Source organism: Dysidea avara, chromosome 7 (assembly GCF_963678975.1).
Source record: "Dysidea avara chromosome 7, odDysAvar1.4, whole genome shotgun sequence".
In the NCBI taxonomy this organism is placed as follows: domain Eukaryota; kingdom Metazoa; phylum Porifera; class Demospongiae; order Dictyoceratida; family Dysideidae; genus Dysidea; species Dysidea avara.
Window position 1 is genome coordinate 32,004,048 of NC_089278.1, and position 17,798 is coordinate 32,021,845.

A 17,798-nucleotide genomic window follows, 5' to 3' on the forward strand; every position below is an offset into this window, starting at 1 on the left:
GCTTTAAGCATACTCTTCAATTCTCTATTTACATGTAATTTTTAATAGATTAACCACAAAGGCCTGAATACAAAAGGTAACAAGCCTTTAGGGGTTACCACCTCTATGTAGTGTTTACCATGTAGCTTGTGCTGTGGCTTTCATTAAGTATTATGCACACACAAATGGTGCAACAAAATTTTGTAATGGATTGCTCGAATGTGGTTGGTGGTGTTGTGGCTCGAATGTGGTTCGTGGTCTGCCAGTGACCATGTATGAGTTGGGGTTGTTCCACACAACTTACACAATATTCAAATTTCATGATGGCCATGAAAATTTCTTGCCATATGGTAAACATACAACAATGTATAACAACGTTAATCAACATCACATCAAGACTTGACTAAAAATAGTTCCAACAATAGTGATGATTTCTTGTATGTCAGCATGACGATACTGAGACCTGTAAAAGAATAAGCAGGCACTGAAGTTAACCTTAAATTAAACACTCATGCAACTGACCTGGAACATTGGTCGCAACACCAAAAACACTTGTTTCGATATCTGATGACACAATCCAGTAGGCACTGAATTAAAAGAGAATGTATAAAAAATCAATATGCCGGGCTGTATCAATAATAGCATGGATAATCAAAATGAACAAAAATTATATCCCAGGCTAAGTGAATGAATGAATAACATAACTGTTGGGTAAGCATGTCAAACCTGAACATTAGGACATTAGTCAAACAAAAGTACGCTATCACAACTTGGTCATAATACAATGTTTGTACCACTGGACTTCACACTGGTTGCCCAAAAATTGTGCCATTCCAGGACAACAGCATAATTATGAAACAAATAGTTACTACAACACAGAAGGCTTACTGTTGTACCGTCTACACTGATATACCATAATTTAAAAACATAACAGGTAGCTAGGCATTAAATACAATACACTTAACATCTGGGTACTAGGAAAAAATCACTAACATCACAACATGTAAACTGACCTAGAAATTAACACCCTTGATGCCACTACAGTCTACACTGGATATTTGTTTGAACCCATCAACACTATACCCGATACATCTGAGTAGACTGACCTGCAAATTCACATCACTAGTATACAGTGATAATTGATAACTACAAAAACAACAATTGCAATAATACAATTCTTCTGTACGTCAACTGACCTGAAATTCATGACACTCGATACCGAGACCTGTAAAAGAATAAGCAGGCACTGAAGTCAACCTTAAATTAAACACACATGCAAACTGACCTGGAACATCGGTTGCAACACCAAAGACACCTGTTTCGATATCTGACGAAGCAATCCAGCAGGCACTGAATTAAAAGGAGAATGTGCAAAAAATCAATATGCCAGGCTGTACCAATAAAGGATGGATAATCACAATGAACTAAAAAATATATGTATATCCCATATGCAGGTTAAGTGAGTAACATAACTGTTGGGTAAGCATGTAAACCAGAACATTAGGTCATTGGTCAAACAAAAGTAGGCTATCACAAACTGGTCACTGATAATTGATAACTACAAAAAGAACAATTGCAATAATACAATTCCTCTGAACGTTAACTGACCTGAAATTCATGACACCTGTATCTTTGTTCTTGCATGGTCTCAACTTACATATGTACCATGATCACATTCAACTGCTAGTGGATAAACCAGTATGACCATATGGCCTGCAAAAACCAACAAACAGGTGTTAAATACAATACACCTAAAGCCTGGAATATGAAAAATATTATATAAGCATTATTTCACACTGATATAGTAATAGATTATAGGACGTTGTGGAACTTGCCTAAATGTGTAAACTTGAACAAGAGGACAACTGCATAATCTGGACACTTGGAATTGTCCAATACCTGATGAACAAGTTAGTACTAATGACATTCACGTCAACATTTTATCCCAGCTGGGTGAATCTCTTGTAACTGAGTAAAAAGGTGTTTATTTTCCACCTGCAACCAAAGTTCTACATTTCGATCTGTGGTTGAGTGTACATAAATTGACCAGGAAAATCAGGATGCCATAGGGGTATGGAAATGGTTCCTTTCCTTCTGTTATGACATTACTTACAGCTGACTGGTAAATGATCATCGATGTCCCCATGGACCCCAACAATGAGTATACCAATAACTTCACAAGTTGGAATAAATTTCCTTTCAACATGTGGTGGAATGAATTTCCTTTCAACATCTGGTGGACAGGTCCAAAAACCCTATTGCACAAACACGGTGAATCAGTGTGTGGCGATGTGACACGTTGCACAAACTTCACTCCTCGTTTCGTTAGCATTCAAGACCGGCATATATCATAGAGTCCCTCAGTATTCTTGACTCTTACTTTTTCAAGCGTTGCTCAAGCGATGTAAGGTAAGTAAGGGGGTTTTCGGACAGCTGGGTATTCCGGACACTTAGTTTTTAATCTGCTACTGAAGGATGGAATAGAAACCAATCAGGCTATGGTTTAAGTACCTAAGTACCCTACTTGTGTACTATAAAATACTAAAGTTTTGTTTCGATAGCTTTAAGGATTGCCGAGATACATCACAATTCGCTTGCGCGTGTAGAATATTTTTGTGTAAAAAACTTTTACTACGCATGTTAACAGGAGATTGAGGGCACCGTTCATAATTCTAAGCGACCATAGGCAGTACAAATGATAAGTCACACTATTCAGTGAACGAATATATGATTTAGAGATAGTACAACTGGAATCCAAGCCCATTACCTGCGATGTGTTAACTGGTACGCACAATCAACAAAACCAGCAGCCCAGAGAAGCCCCAAGCAAGGATCCGCGGGGCTACACTACTTAACTATGCTGTTTCGGTGTTAAGGCAAGGACTGATACAGATTTCCAAGCAGTAGATCAAATGTCGCATCCAGGGCCGCCCAGAGAAATTAAGGGGCCCAGGGCAAAGAGTTAAAGTGGGGCCCTTGACCCAAGTTGTTAGGTGAAGACCAAAAAAAAAAAAAAAAAAAAAAAAAGGTCACAACCAGCTGGCAATGACAATAACTACCCATTACCAACCATATCTCCTTATCTATAAGTCCTCTGAAGAATACTGTGAGTGCTCTATTAGAGTATTTAGATCTGACTGCTCTATTAGAGTATATCGATCTTTTAAACAGGTATTCAGGGGGCCCTTCATGGGGCTTCCTGGGGCCCCTTTCAGGCTGGGGCCCGGGGAAAAATGCCCCAGTTGCCCCCCCCCCCCCCCCCCCCCCCCCTGTGGGCGGCCCTGGTCGCATCTTCGAAAGTGCTGCAAGACATACGCACGGTCCGAGCAAGGCTGGCAGCAGTTCTGCTTCTTAAAAATCGCTGTCACCAACAAAGTAACCACACAAACAGAATGCTATCAGTATCTGCTGGGCCTTGACACTCAATAGAGTGCAGCATTTCCCATAACAAATAGCAGGTACGTCTTTTTTAAGTGGTGTCCGGAAACCCCAGCCACATAAATTTTTGACAATTTCTCAAACTGCAAATTTAAACTGCTCTTTCTCCTAGTACCATATACTTCACCACCCACAATTTATACCACTGATAGCCTAGTTCATTAGCTACAATTCGGCACTAAGCATTTTAAAATCCGTTTTTCTTTCGAGGAGGAATGAACAAATTTCTAATGCGTGTGCAAACTTTGTCCGGAAACGCCCGCCCCTACCTTAGTTTCTCACGAGGGGCTCGAGTTTCTCAGTAAAGTCGAGCCAATTAAAGTACGCCTCACCATCTAGTTACGTTCTTAAACCATTCAATTTAAAACCACGTATCACGAGTGTCCGCTTAAGGTAATTAGGGACTTTCCACGAGATTTCCCCTAAATAGATCACGTGTTAGTTGTCAATCCGGTGGATTCTGGTGGTATACATGGTTCAACAATGCGGTAAGTGTACATATGCTGTCAATAATTGTTTGTGCACTGCTAAACTAAGTTATTTTTGTGTGGTAAGTATGCTTGAGGAAGGGTCTGGGGGACGACACTAATGTTTTGACAGCAGTTGATGATGGCCAGGCAAAGAACTGCGAGAAGAACTACTGTGATAGTAGGGAAAAATTCCCACCCCTATAGCTCTGCCTAGGGGCATTATCTACAGCTACTGTATTATGTTGCTGATATGTACATCCGGGCCAAGAATAAAGGTGAAAGTGGTAGTAAGGCTCAATCCTATTATTCTGCTGAACAGGCAAGGGAGTCTGGGACTCTGGGGGCATGCTCCCTCAGGAAAGTATAAGTACTACAACTTTTTTGTTTTAATTGCTTCATCAAGTATAAAAATTTCAGTCAAAAGGTGATGATCGAGGCACTGGTCTTATGCACTGGTTGGAGTGGTTGTATCGATACTGCACTGTGGCAACCTTGAGGGGTTAGTGCTGGCATTATCCTTGGCAATACTATTCCATCTCCCCGAGTCTTGATGGTTGAGTCCTCCATTCCTTTCTCTGCTGCTCCAATCCTGAAGTTGTGACCACAGTCAAAAGGTGACGATCGAGGCTCTGGTCTTGCATCTATACTGTACTGCAACACCCTTGAGGGGTTAGTACCGGCATTGTCCATCGCAATACTGTTGCATCTCCCATATACAAGTCTTGATGATTGAGTCCTCTATTCCTTTCTCTGCTGCTCTAATCCTGAAGTTGTGACCAAAATAATAAAAAATGGTTATAACATGATAAATTATTATGGTGATAACAATTACAAATGTATTTATAGCTGTGTAGCAACTGTAAACTAATTAGTCACTTGCAAGTTTAATTAGGTGTCTGAAGCATTTAACATGCACAGATATGAGATATATTCGTCACATGCAGGCAGTAAGGATAGATTTACTCTAATAGAACAGTCATACTACACCGTAAATTCATACTTCCAAATTTACGGTGTTATGAAACAATCATTATTATGTATGGATTTTACTGACTCTCCAAGATAATATTCTGCATTAATGTTAATTGCTCATTTCCAAAAAAAATTACCTTTTAAACCAAATGTAGAGTCTATCACTGACAAAAATGAGTGATATCCACCCCAAAAACACCTTCGCTGTAAAAAAGGCGTGCCCAAGAAACTACAAGTACCTGGAACCCAATGTAAAAAAACAAAAAGAAAACAGCTCAGCTGAAGTGAAAAGTAACTGATAACTTAAAGAGCTGATATCTGAAGCGGCCAAGAATACAATTACTAAAGTTTAATCCATGCAAGAACACCTTGGCTATAAAACAGGTGTGTACATGAAAGTAACTGGCAACTGAAATGGCTGATATCTGAAGCGGCCAAGAATGAATGGTCATATACAACTAATTCAAAAATTTAACACTGAACCTTTATAATTTGGCTGTGTTCTATATTCACTCTTGCTGCATCGTAAAGTAATTTCTTTTAACTCTAATTGGCTGGTAATTTGGCCGCCTTTTTTAATAGTCAGTATAATAGAGCAAAAAAAGGCGGCCAAATTACCAGCCAATTAGAGTTAAAAGAAATTACTTTACGATGCAGCAAGAGTGAATATAGAACACAGCCAAATTATAAAGGTTCAGTGTTAAATTTTTGAATTAGTTGTATATGACCATTCATTCTTGGCCGCTTCAGATATCAGCCATTTCAGTTGCCAGTTACTTTCATGTACACACCTGTTTTATAGCCAAGGTGTTCTTGCATGGATTAAACTTTAGTAATTGTATTCTTGGCCGCTTCAGATATCAGCTCTTTAAGTTACCAGTTACTTTTCACTTCAGCTGAGCTGTTTTCTTTTTGTTTTTTTACATTGGGTTCCAGGTACTTGCAGTTTCTTGGGCGCGCCTTTTTTACAGCGAAGGTGTTTTTGGGGTGCTATTTATTACATATAAATTATTCCCTACAGATAACTTGTTTGCAGCTGATTTCTCTACTGGGTGACTTGAAATGTAGCTGAAGTCTCTACAAGGTGATTTGCTTGAAGATGAACTCTCTACAGGATTCTCTCGACAGAGTGACTTTTTTCTAGCTGAACTCTCTGCAGGGTATCTGTTTGTAGTTGAACACTCCACAGGGTGATTTGTTTCTGTCTGATCTCTCTACAGGGTTACTTGTTTGTAGCTGAACTATCTGCAAGGTGATTTGTTCATATCTGAACGCTCTACAAGGTGATCCTTCTAGCTGATCTCTCTACAGGATGGCTTGTTTGTAGCTGAACTATCTGCAGGGTGATTTGTTTGTAACTGAACTCTCTACAAGGTGATCCTTCTAGCTGATCTCTCTGCAGGTTGATTTGTTTGTAGCTGAACTCTCTAAAGGGTGATTTGCTTGTAGCTGAACTCCTTACATTGTGTCTAGTTTCTAGTTGATCTCTCTACTGGGTGATTTTTTGAACTCTCTACAGGGTGACTTGTTTCTAGCTGATCTCTCTACAGGGTGATTTTTTGTAGCTGAGCTCTTTTCATGGTGATTTGTTTCTAGCTGATCACTCTACAGGTTGATTTGTTTGTAGCAGAACTCTCTACAGGATGATTTGCTTGTAGCTGATCTCCTTACATTATGTCTAGTTTCTAGTTGATCTTGCTACAGGGTGATTTGCTTGTAGTTGAACTCCTTACATTGTGTCTAGTTTCTAGCTGATGTCTCTACAGGGTGATTTTTGTAGTTGAACTCTCTACAGGGTGATTTGTGTCTAGCTTATATATATCTACAGGTTGATTTGTGTGTAACTGATCTCTGTACAAGTTAATTTGTTTGTAGCTGATCTCTCTGCAGGTTGATTTATTTCTAGCTGATCTCTCTACAAGTTGATTTGTTTGTTGCTGATCACTCTACAGGTTGATTTGTTTGTAGCTGAACTCTCTACAAAGTGTTTTGTTTGTAGCTGATCTCTCTACAGGGTAATTTGTTTGTAGCTGAACAATGACTTGTGTGTAGCTGAATTCTCTAGAGAGTGGCTTAATTGTAGCTGAACTCTCTACAGGGTGCATGACTTGTTTATAGCTGAACTCTCTTCAGTGTGACTTGTAATGTTCTGAATCTCTATAGTGATATTTATAGCCTAACTCTCCACAGGCTGACTTGCTTCTAGTCTAACTGCCTATAAGAGTAACTGTTTGCAGCTGAACTCCCTACAGAATAATTTGCAATGTGATTTGCTTGTAGAGACATTAGCAAGCAAATCACATTGCAAATTATAATGAACTCTATAATGGAGTAAGTCATAAACTAGCTGAATGCTCTATTAGGGTGACTGTTCTATTAGAGTATCTCGATCTCGCATTTGCTACACGGAGTTGGCTTTCGAATCTTAACTCAGTGGTTTGTAATCCGATTCTTCTGTACCAATGCAAGGACTTTCTAGGATGAGTATTACAGCTACATAACGATTTTCAGCTCACTGCTCTAAGCGGTTTGCTAGGTAGACGTGCAAATTATTGGTATTTTATTCACGAATCTCAATCGCGAAATCCTGTGTGCCAAATTTCAAGGCGATCGGAGTACGCGTTTGCGTTTTATAGCAATTTTTTCAAGTGTGCGAAAAGAAAGAAGAAAAAAACCCCCGAAACTTTGGCTTCTCGTATCTCGGAAATGGCTTGAGCGATTTCCTTCAAATTTGGAATGTGGACTCCCCTAGTTGGCGGGAAACTGTACAGAAAAGTTGTTTACAATTGGATAAGGGATCACTGAGATACAAAGGTGTGAAAATTACGTTTTCTTTCTTCCTGTCAATATACCCACCACGGTGTGGCGCTCCAACTTCTTGGGCCGCACGACACACCATGGTGTGTCTTGATACTACGATTATCCTACAAACATCACGTGACATCAAAATGAACCTATAACAAGAAATCAGCTATATAGCTATGACTACTAACAAATTACAATCAAATGCCAGTGTAGCTACCTCTCAGACGCAATAACATGCTTTTCAATTAAACCACACCACACCACACCACAAATGAAGGTCTGTCAACGCACAAATGGTCCGGGCATATAAGGTCCGGGCGGACCATTTATGCTGTCACAAATGGTCCGGCCGGACCACTTGTGCTTACATAACTGGTCCCCCCGGACCACCCATGCCAGTGCATAAATGGTCCGGGCTGAACATAAACGGTCCGCCTCCAGTTTGCCGTGCATGCACCCGCCAATTATACTAGCGCGGGAATTTGCAGTGTAATTATAGCTATCTGAAGCATTTAATATGGCTGATGCTACACTGAACGTAAATATCAAATCCTTGCTCACGACGTAGTTCCTGAAAATGTATGCCGGAATATAAAAATTGACTGACACTCTATAAATTAGAAATAATAAAGACATCTTCAGGTTTCATGTTTACGCAAAATTAATAGTGTCAGGCCATATAATAGCTTATACATCTATCTGCAATAAATCATATCTATACTTTTTCTTATCCAATCAAAATATTTTGGGTGACTTAACATGTGGCTAGTTTCAGCAGCTTATTTGTAGCTGTTATATATTACTGAACATTTATCAGACTGCTGTACGTTGACTGTTCTATTAGAGTACAGCGGATTTCTCTTGCGTAGCCCGTATTGTGCACGTGCCATGCTTTGAAAGTGAAGGCACGTGCGCAACACGGAATACGAAGATTCAAACGCAAGAGAAATCCGCTGTATCTCGATCTTCGTGTTATTATAATTATTGTAGTGTATAATTATGGTTGCCCAGGGCCTGGGACCCAAGTGGCCCTGGTTTTGCCTACGCCTCTGTCAAAGAGACGTGGCTGAAACCAGGGGCGTAGCTAGCCAGACAGTGGTGGGGGCATCCCCCACAAACACTCGACATTGTTCGTAATTGCACAAAAGGCTAATGACCCAATGATGGGCTAGCCAACATACGGTGTTGTATTATTACAGCTTATTTAACTAGCTACATAACTACTTCATTACTGATTGCGACCAGTTATCACTTATCAATGGAAATATTTTCATCGAGCATCATCGCACGTGCCACAACTGTACTCCAACAAATTCGCCCACAATCCAGTAGAACTATATTGTGAATATTGCAGGCCCGTAGCCAGGGGGGGTTCGGGGGTTCGGAAGAACCGCCCTCTTGGAAAAAAGGTCCACAATTTTTGGTATACAAGTCCAAATTTTCAGGAGCAAAAGTCCATTAGCTACAGTTTACTAGATACCACTAATAAGAAACTAAATTAAGCGCTTCGAGTAACTCATTCATTGCATGGATTAAATGCAATGCAAGATCGAGATACTCTAATAGAGCAGTCAACCACTCTAATAGAACAGTCACAATATTTGGACCTTTACTAAAGGTCCACTTTTGGTCAAAAAGAACCCCCCTTTCAACATCCCTGGCTACGGGCCTGTATTGTAGTACAAATACAATGTGTCACAGTTACTTACGTCACCCACAGTCTGTGCTGCTGTCCTAGCACACTGGCATAGTATGACGAGCTCACTCACTTCAGCCGACGAAATCCTAACGCCATGCCGGTATTGGCACGAAATCCCAACTCTATACCTTTCCTGTTAGCAGAATTTGTAGGCTTGTGACGGATCATCTGACTGGCTGACACTGAAGTGAAAAAAATTAAACTGGCATGCCACTACGCTGTAAGAAGATCCAGTGTAATTAACTCGGGAAAATAAAGTTGGTTCAATTAACACTTTATCACCTCGTAGGTTTGTAGCATCATTGCATATCACTTGACACTTCTGAGTTGCGACTCTTGCGAAGTCACTTTGAGCGGGTCATCTGTCTTTAGATTCGAAAAATGCACTAACACGTGAGTAGTGTAGGCTAAATATAGAATTGTGTCTACAGACGATTTCGGAATCTATGCAACACAGGAAGTCAATGGAAACGTGAGCTTGTTACGTATTTCGGCACCTTTTCAAAGCAAATGGATCACGTTTTCAGTTTTCGCTTGACGGTTTCTGTTGCAAAGATCGCGCAATCATCTGTAATATTTTCGTTCGGTGAAGGCCTAGTGTCTATACGGAGAACCCCTGGGGATCCGGGTATACCTTATTTTTAGCGCATCGTTTTATTAATTGCTTGTAACGCGCAAGAAATCATCGCCCTATTATTATCACCATTCACAAACGTGTTGAATGTTGTGTGCACTCGCGTAGTAGCACACAAACAGTAATTTGGGATGCGTGTCAGTTACTGCAAAGCTTGTGACGGAAGTTTAAAAAAAAACATCACTTAGTGACGGGGGGGGGGGGGGGGCAAATGCCTCCCCTTGCCCCCCCTTGGCTACGCCACTGGCTGAAACTATGTGCGACAATAGTTATATGGTACGTATACGTAGCTATAACAATTATTTTTGTCACTCAGTATAATATTATACTATGAGCTATAGCTAATCCGTGATGACAAGTAGTGAGTCTAGTGACGAGTGGCTTAGCTTTATCATTGACATTAATTTTATAACCCGGACCAGTTTTGCTCGGCTAGGACCATTTTTGTTGTCACAGCTGGTCCGGCTGGACCATTTATGTCGAACATATGTGGTCCGGCCGGACCATTTATGCACCCGGACCAAATATTTTGTTACAGGTCAGTGGCGCTATTTTTTTGATAAGAAACCTTAGTACAGCAGTCAATTTACATTTTGCATGGATCTGGTAAACCTCAACCGAATAATGCAGTTAATCAGTCACACCATAGATTATATATTCCCTACCGTAGGGAATATATAATCTATGGTCACACAAATAGTTAATAGTACACGTGACACTTTATCTTTCCTGTATCAGTTCCATCAAATTGGCATAAGATTCTAGATTCTTTTGTTTTGTCCTTGCTTTCCTTCACTTCACCTAGTCACACTGAGCTGGATGACACTCCTACCCTATTTAAAGCATAGGGAACGCCACATTCCTCCCTCAGTACAAAATATGTCAATTGCCTAATGGACCATTCACCAGTACTAATTATAATATTTAAAACTCAATTAGCCAATCATCTTTATGTAAGCCATTAGAACGGCTACATATGTTAGTGGAACTGAGTGTGCACACCACTAAGTCCACACCACTAAGTCCACCCCACTATTTCCCCTCCACCGCCCGCATCTAGCTATAGTTACAGTCAGCTCTAAATATTCCATTATTCCATATTCTTCTATTATTTTTTCCAGTTTGGACATTTTTGTCACTGCCACCATCCAGTCTGTACCATATAGACTGCTTAAGCAAAACTCTCTAGACCTAATGGTGATTTGTAATAATAATAATAATCAGTGAGAAAATTATGGTGCTGTGGTTTGACTGATGCTATAAGTAGACAGTTCATCTTGTACTGAAACACACCTTGTATAGGGAATTACACAGAAAAGGTCAGACTGTAATAAAAACTTTTCCTATAGCTGAATTCTTTACAGTGTGGCTACTGAACTTTCTACAGGGCGACTTGTACTGTTAGCTGAACTCTCTACAAGGTGATTTATTTGTGTAACTGAGCTCTCTGCAAGACACCTTGTAATGTAGCTGAAATCTCTACACAACAAATTGTTGGCAACCGAACTCTCTACAGGGTGGCTTGTTTGTAGCTAATCTTTCAACAGGGTGACTTGTTTGCAGCTAAACTCTACAGGGTGATTTGTAACCTCTTCAACTGAACTCTCTACAGGGTAACTTTCTTGTACCCGAATTCTCTCCACAAGGCAACTTGTAACATAACTGAAATTTCTACAGGGGGACTTGTAATGTTAGCTGAACACTCTCTGCAAAGTATTTTGTTGGTAGCTGAGCTCTCTACAGGTGACTTGTTTGTAGCTGATGTTTCTATATACAGGGCAACTTTTGTAGTCTGCATGGTGACTTTTAGCTAACATGCAGTAGCTGAACTCTACACACAGTGACTTGTTACGTAGATGAACTCTTCACAGAGTGACGTGTCTATGGTCTCCGTACTCTATCGGCAAGAGTTCATAATATAAGTAAGGGAGATAGTATCCAGCTTCCAATATAGCCTGTACAAAATCACTGTGTTAAACTCAGTCAAGTTTACTTTTAGTCAAATTAACACTTCTTCTGGTGATAGAGAACTGTTGATTGGTGCTTATTGGTGTTGATAAGGTCAAGGCTTTATTCTGTGAACAGGCTTAATGTGTTACTTGACTCAGTGATTTTCCTGGATGTATTTCAGTTAGATACTCTCTCCCTTACTTGTATTATTAACTCTTTCTATCAATGTTAGTACATCTAGATCTTTATTATTTGATGGGTGTGGTTGCGAACCTATCATGAACAGGATCCCAATCACAAAGTTGGATATCTAGCTAGTATACCTCTTATAGTAGTGCCAGGACTGAAGAACTTCTGAAATCCTGCTCTGAAATAATTCTGTGGCATCTATATATGCTGCTGAAAGAACGTGTTGATATAGAAAATTAACACCTTGATATGGTTTTGTTGGATGAAGAAGAAGACAAGCAGCGTGATTGAAGATAAAAGAAAAGACAAGGCGCAGAGAGCCTACACCCCAAAAGACACGTCTCACCGGTCAATTTGTTATTGTGGCATAAAATGGTGGTCATGCGCTGCTTCGTTTGGCCTTTAGGCTTGTGAATGTGGTCATGCAAGCGGCGAGGCAGGCAGTGAAGCAGACTAAATTTAAGTTTTGGCAATTAAAAAAATTTTTTATCCAGTCACCGGTAAGTGTTTTCTTGTTTTCAATGCTGTATTTCATGTTAATATTATTCCGCAAAGGTGATACTGGTCACGTAATGTTTCTCTAGGATGATCTTTTAAGGCAGTAATATTGGCGGCACTCATCACTTTGGGGCGATCCCTACTTAAAGAGTACTACCGTACTGTTTGATAACGATCAGATAATGGGTGTGATTTTACAGACAGCAAGATATGTTTCCTCTAAGTGGGTATTAGGGACCCGCCGATTATGCTGGCATAATTATGAAAGCATTGAGCATAATGCTAGCATAATAGGTAGAATATTTTGTAACAGTATGAATTCTTGCTTATAACCATAACAGAAAGATCGATATACTCTAATAGAACAGTCAGTAACTCTAATAGAACAATCACATAACTGACTGTTCTATTAGAGTACATCGATCTTTTCTGTGATATGCATTTTAACAAGTAAGTTTGTGCTTCAGCCACTATAATTTATCCATAAACTGGAAATTATTAGCAGAGCATGGTAACTGAGACATAAATAATTTGGCATAATTTGAGCATAATAGGTAAGTATTGAGCATAAATTTAAGCATAATAGGTAAATTTTTGAGCAGTGCAGCATAAAATTATGAACATAATCGGCGGGTCCCTAGTGGGTATGGCTTTCTGCATACATGGTGATTTGTTTCTAGAGCATACTTCTACAGGGTGATTTGTTTGTAGCTGATTCTCTTTAGGGTTACTAACTTGTTTCTAGCTGATATCCCTACAGGGTGACTTGTTTCTAGCTGAATTCTCTACTGGGTGACTTGCTCCTACTAACTGATCTCTCTACATGGTGATTTGTTTCCAGCACTTATACTGGGTGAAACTGATCACTTGTATTTAGCTGATGTCTCTACATGGTGACTTGTTTCTAGCTGAACTCTCTACAAAATGATTTGTCTCTAGCTGATCTCTCTATAGGGTAACTTGTTTGTAGCTGAATTCTCTACAGGATGGTTTCTTTGTAGCTGATCTGTCTACAGGGTGACTTGTTTCTAGCTGATCTGTCTACAGGGTGACTTGTTTCTAGCAACTCTCTACAGGTAATTTGTTTGCAGCTGAACTCTCTACATGGTGGTTTTTTTCGTAGCTGAACTCTCTACAGAGTGACTTACTTGTAGCTGAACATTGTATAAAGTAACTTGTTTGTAGTTGATCTCAATAGGTTAGCTAACTTGTGTATACAGATGAACTCTCTACTGGGTAGTTTCTGTGTAGCTGAACTCTCTACTCAGTGACTTGTTTGTAGCTGAATTCTCTACAGAGTGACTTGTTGTAGCTGAACTCCCTTCAAAATAACTTGCAGTGTATATATATAATTTTACAATGGAGTAAATTAAAAACGTATAGCTGAATGCTCTATTAGGGTGACTGTTCTATTAGAGTATCTCGATCTCTCATTTGCTACACGTAATTGGCTTTTGAATCATAACTTAGTGGTTTGTAATCCGATTCTTCTGTACTACTGCAAGGACTTTCTACGATAATTATTCCAGCTGCACACCGATTTATAGCTCATTGCTCTAAGCGGTTTGCCTGGTAGGCGTGAAAAACTAATAGTTCTTTATTCATAAAAATCGATCGCGTAATTGTGACACAGGTTGGGTTTTGTGTCATATCGTGATGGCCTTTAGCTCGATTCTTTTCAAACCACAAAAAAGCACTCCTACGATAGTTACTCCATCTACATAGCAATTTTCAGCTCATTCCTTCAAGCGGTTTACCCTGTGGGCGTGATAGACCTTCGACCTTATTTTACGCGAATAATCGGTAATACCTCCGTGAATGTTCATCGGATTTCTACCAAACTTGGTACTGAGATTCACCTTAATGAGCCCTTTAAGTGTGCCAATTTTCAACTCGATTGGAGCACGCATTCGTGTTTTATTGCGGAATTTTGCAAAGTATACGAAAAGAAGTAGAAGAAAAAAACGAAGAAAAAAAACCCAAACTTTGGCTGCTCGTATCTCGGAAATGGCCAGAGCGATTTTCTTCAAATTTGGAAAGTAGACTCCCATACCTAGCCAGTAATTCTGTAGCAAATTGGGTTTCAATCGGATAAGGGATCACCGAGCTACAAAGGTGTGAAAATGGCGTTTTCTTTCTTCCTGTTAATATACTCACGGTGTGGCGCGCCGGCTTCTTGGGCCGCACGACACACTACCGTGTGTCTTGATTACCTTCAGCAGTAAAAATACTGCTGCTACATGTGAACATACTTCCCTTACTCCAGCCATACAGATTCACATTTGACTTCTCCACATGGTTAATGGCTACCCTGACCTGTAATGATGGTAAGAAAAGTGTTTTTACAGCTACAGTAAACAAAAACCTTCTTGATTGCGTGTTCCATGTACAGCATCTGGCCTTTCTCTATCCATTCAGTTGTGCTACTCAGAGGTGGATCTAGGATTTCAGAGGGGAGGGGGTGCTGCAGGAACATTTACAATGGGTGGCAAAGAAAAGTGGCAACTGGATGATATTAACTAGCTAAAACTGTATTTTACTGTGTGCTTTTTTGCACACTCAGCACGCAGAGCATGCTCTATCTAGGGGGTCTTGAGTCATTCCCCACAGGAAAGTTTTTGCAAATTTTGCCTATTGAAATTAAACTTGGTAATAATTTTGGCTGAAAATGATGTCTTGTTCATTGCTTAAGTGGCACAATACTTTATAAAACATGTGAGCCACTTAAACATAATAATGAAGTGACATCATCAGTTATTCTCTATTTGTGACACTAGAAAGGGCAACTATAATGTATTAGACCTTTTTTGTGGTGGATTTGGTAGATTTTGGAGGTGTCTACCTTTTCATGTTTACTTAGACTCTTTTCATATTTATTACACACACCTGCACTGGTTGGCTTGTTATGCATCAATTAATTTTAACCCATAACAACAGTTTCCTGTGGAGTGATGGCTTGTTTCTAATAATTAATGATACATTTCTCTGTTACAAGCAGCTGTCAGCAGTGTTAAGGTACAGTAACTACATAAAGGGTCTAAATAAGTTAGACTTCAGACCACAGGGATCTAAGTAATTTAGTAACCTTCAAGCCCTGTAGTAGCACCTTCACTTCGCTCAGGTGACATGACACAGAGCCATCGGGTTACTAAATTAGTTAGACCCCATGTGGTCTGAAGTCTAAGTATTATTTATATAGTAGTGCACAACTATGGGCATGGCCCATGAAAAACATCACCCAAAAACCAGCCTCACTTTTCCCTGACGATGATGAAGCAGTATTGGTTAGGTAAAACTAAGCCCAAACAAGCATTCAGATCAAACCAAAAATGCTTTCAACAAGTTGCTATGAAATTTTTAAAACAATTATTAAACGGAATTTTCTACTGACTGACTGAATAACTGACCGATGCCTTCAGACAAGAGTTATACAGTGTTTGCAGAAAGTGGGGGCTAGAGGAACTGGAGCCCCCCAACTTTCAGGTGGGAGGGACAGAGCTCCTACAATAATTGCCTTATGTGATGTCACAAGTGTATCGCATGATTGTGGTTTCCAAACTGGCAGCTATATATCATATAGAGGAAGGATTCATTGTACGTATGTCTTACCTGAAAGATTTTAATTGACAATACTTTTACAAGAAGTGCCACCAGATTCAATGCCATAGTACCTATTTTTCAAAAAATTGTATTTTGGGAGCATGTCCCCAGACCCTCTTAAAAGAAGTATGCTTTTGCATGCTGAGTGTGCTTTACACACTGTTGTAATCACTGCAACCATGAGCAAGCCTTCAGCTTCCATAAAACTGTCAGCTTAATAATTTTTAGCCCCCCAACTTTTTCACCTTCCTCTGCCTCTGGCGTAACTCAATAACAGCTAAGGCTACTGGCTTGATTTTTTCACTGTTTGACGTTGCTTCAGTCAAACAAGTGCCTTTTGGCATACCACTGTACATACAATGCTTTCTTCATGGACTTAACAGTGTCCTCTGTGTCCCATTTAACTTTGCTGACAGCAAAAGGTGTTGATTTGATGATAGCATGTAATGGCTTCCATTCTCTCTTCATAACAGAAATCATCCATGTTTTTCATAGTTGATTACAGAGGTGCTTTTCGAACACCTTTTGATTCATATATAATGCTGTGTAATGGGTTGAACACAGCTTTTACAACAAAGAGCGAGTATTGGATATTTCACTTTTCAGACAACAATTGATAGTTGGGGCACATGGTGTCATTTCTTTCTTTTGATGCAGTATGTGTAGGTTCACCGATCATGATAATTAATTTTATTTTACAAAACGAAATTAACAAATAAGTACACAAAAAACTTGAAATTTTCAACTAGAATAGGACCATAATAGCACATCGACTGAAACAAGTGCACAATATTAAATTACAGTAAAACAGTAAGATGTGTTATATCCCTACTGTGCATTTCCACTATGGTATCTTCGGCACAGTAGGGATATAACACTTCTTATTGCTTACTGTGATTTAATATCATGCACTACTCCAGCTTGTTTCAGTACTTTTATTGACATGCTATGGTCCCTACTCTAGTTGAAAATTCCAAACTTGTTGTGCACTTGTGTTTAGATTGGATTGTAAGGTCAAATAGTGGACCAAACAGGAACTTTTAAGAACACAGGAGGTCATGTAGAGATTCATAATGCACACAGTTATAGCTTCGATTTCACATAGCCATGCAGATTGCTATGACTTATATACAACTATAGTCTCATCACCATATTGTATTTACAACTTCACAAAGTCACATACATAATACTAGTTTTGGCCACAATTAACTAACCCCTTGTTTAACTCCTGGGCACTCTGACAATATAAATGCTACACTATATATTGTTGAGCTTAAAGTTGAATGTTAATGGGGAGTGCAAACATGCTGCAACCATATTTATTTAGTCAAGGGAAATTTAGATAAATGTAGCATGCATAGAGCTTGAACCCAAGTATCATGTAAGTTTATAGCTACAAATAAAATACCCACTGTCTATTAAATAAAAGAAGTTGGATGTTTTCATTGTTGATGCTTTGTACACATAATTCAATAAATATAAGGTATAAATTTTTTTTTAAACTTTACGTGTTTGGTATGGCAGGATGTTTGGCAAAATAGTGAGATAGTAGTGCGCATGTCAA

General features: G+C 39.4%; 1 long non-coding RNA gene across 4 annotated transcripts; it reads right to left on the minus strand.

Annotated features, from left to right (window-relative positions):
* Positions 1-245: 245 nt before the first annotated feature.
* Positions 246-2,795, minus strand: LOC136261451 (uncharacterized). Of its 4 annotated transcripts, none has more exons than XR_010703903.1 (7): positions 2,027-2,795; positions 1,815-1,974; positions 1,588-1,692; positions 1,265-1,537; positions 993-1,204; positions 502-566; positions 246-442 (listed from the first exon to the last, which is right to left on the minus strand). It is a non-coding gene; the product is annotated as an uncharacterized lncRNA (long non-coding RNA). The 4 variants fall into 4 exon arrangements; XR_010703901.1 differs by having other exon boundaries at positions 1,815-2,234; positions 2,289-2,790; XR_010703900.1 differs by having other exon boundaries at positions 1,815-2,792.
* Positions 2,796-17,798: the final 15,003 nt, after the last annotated feature.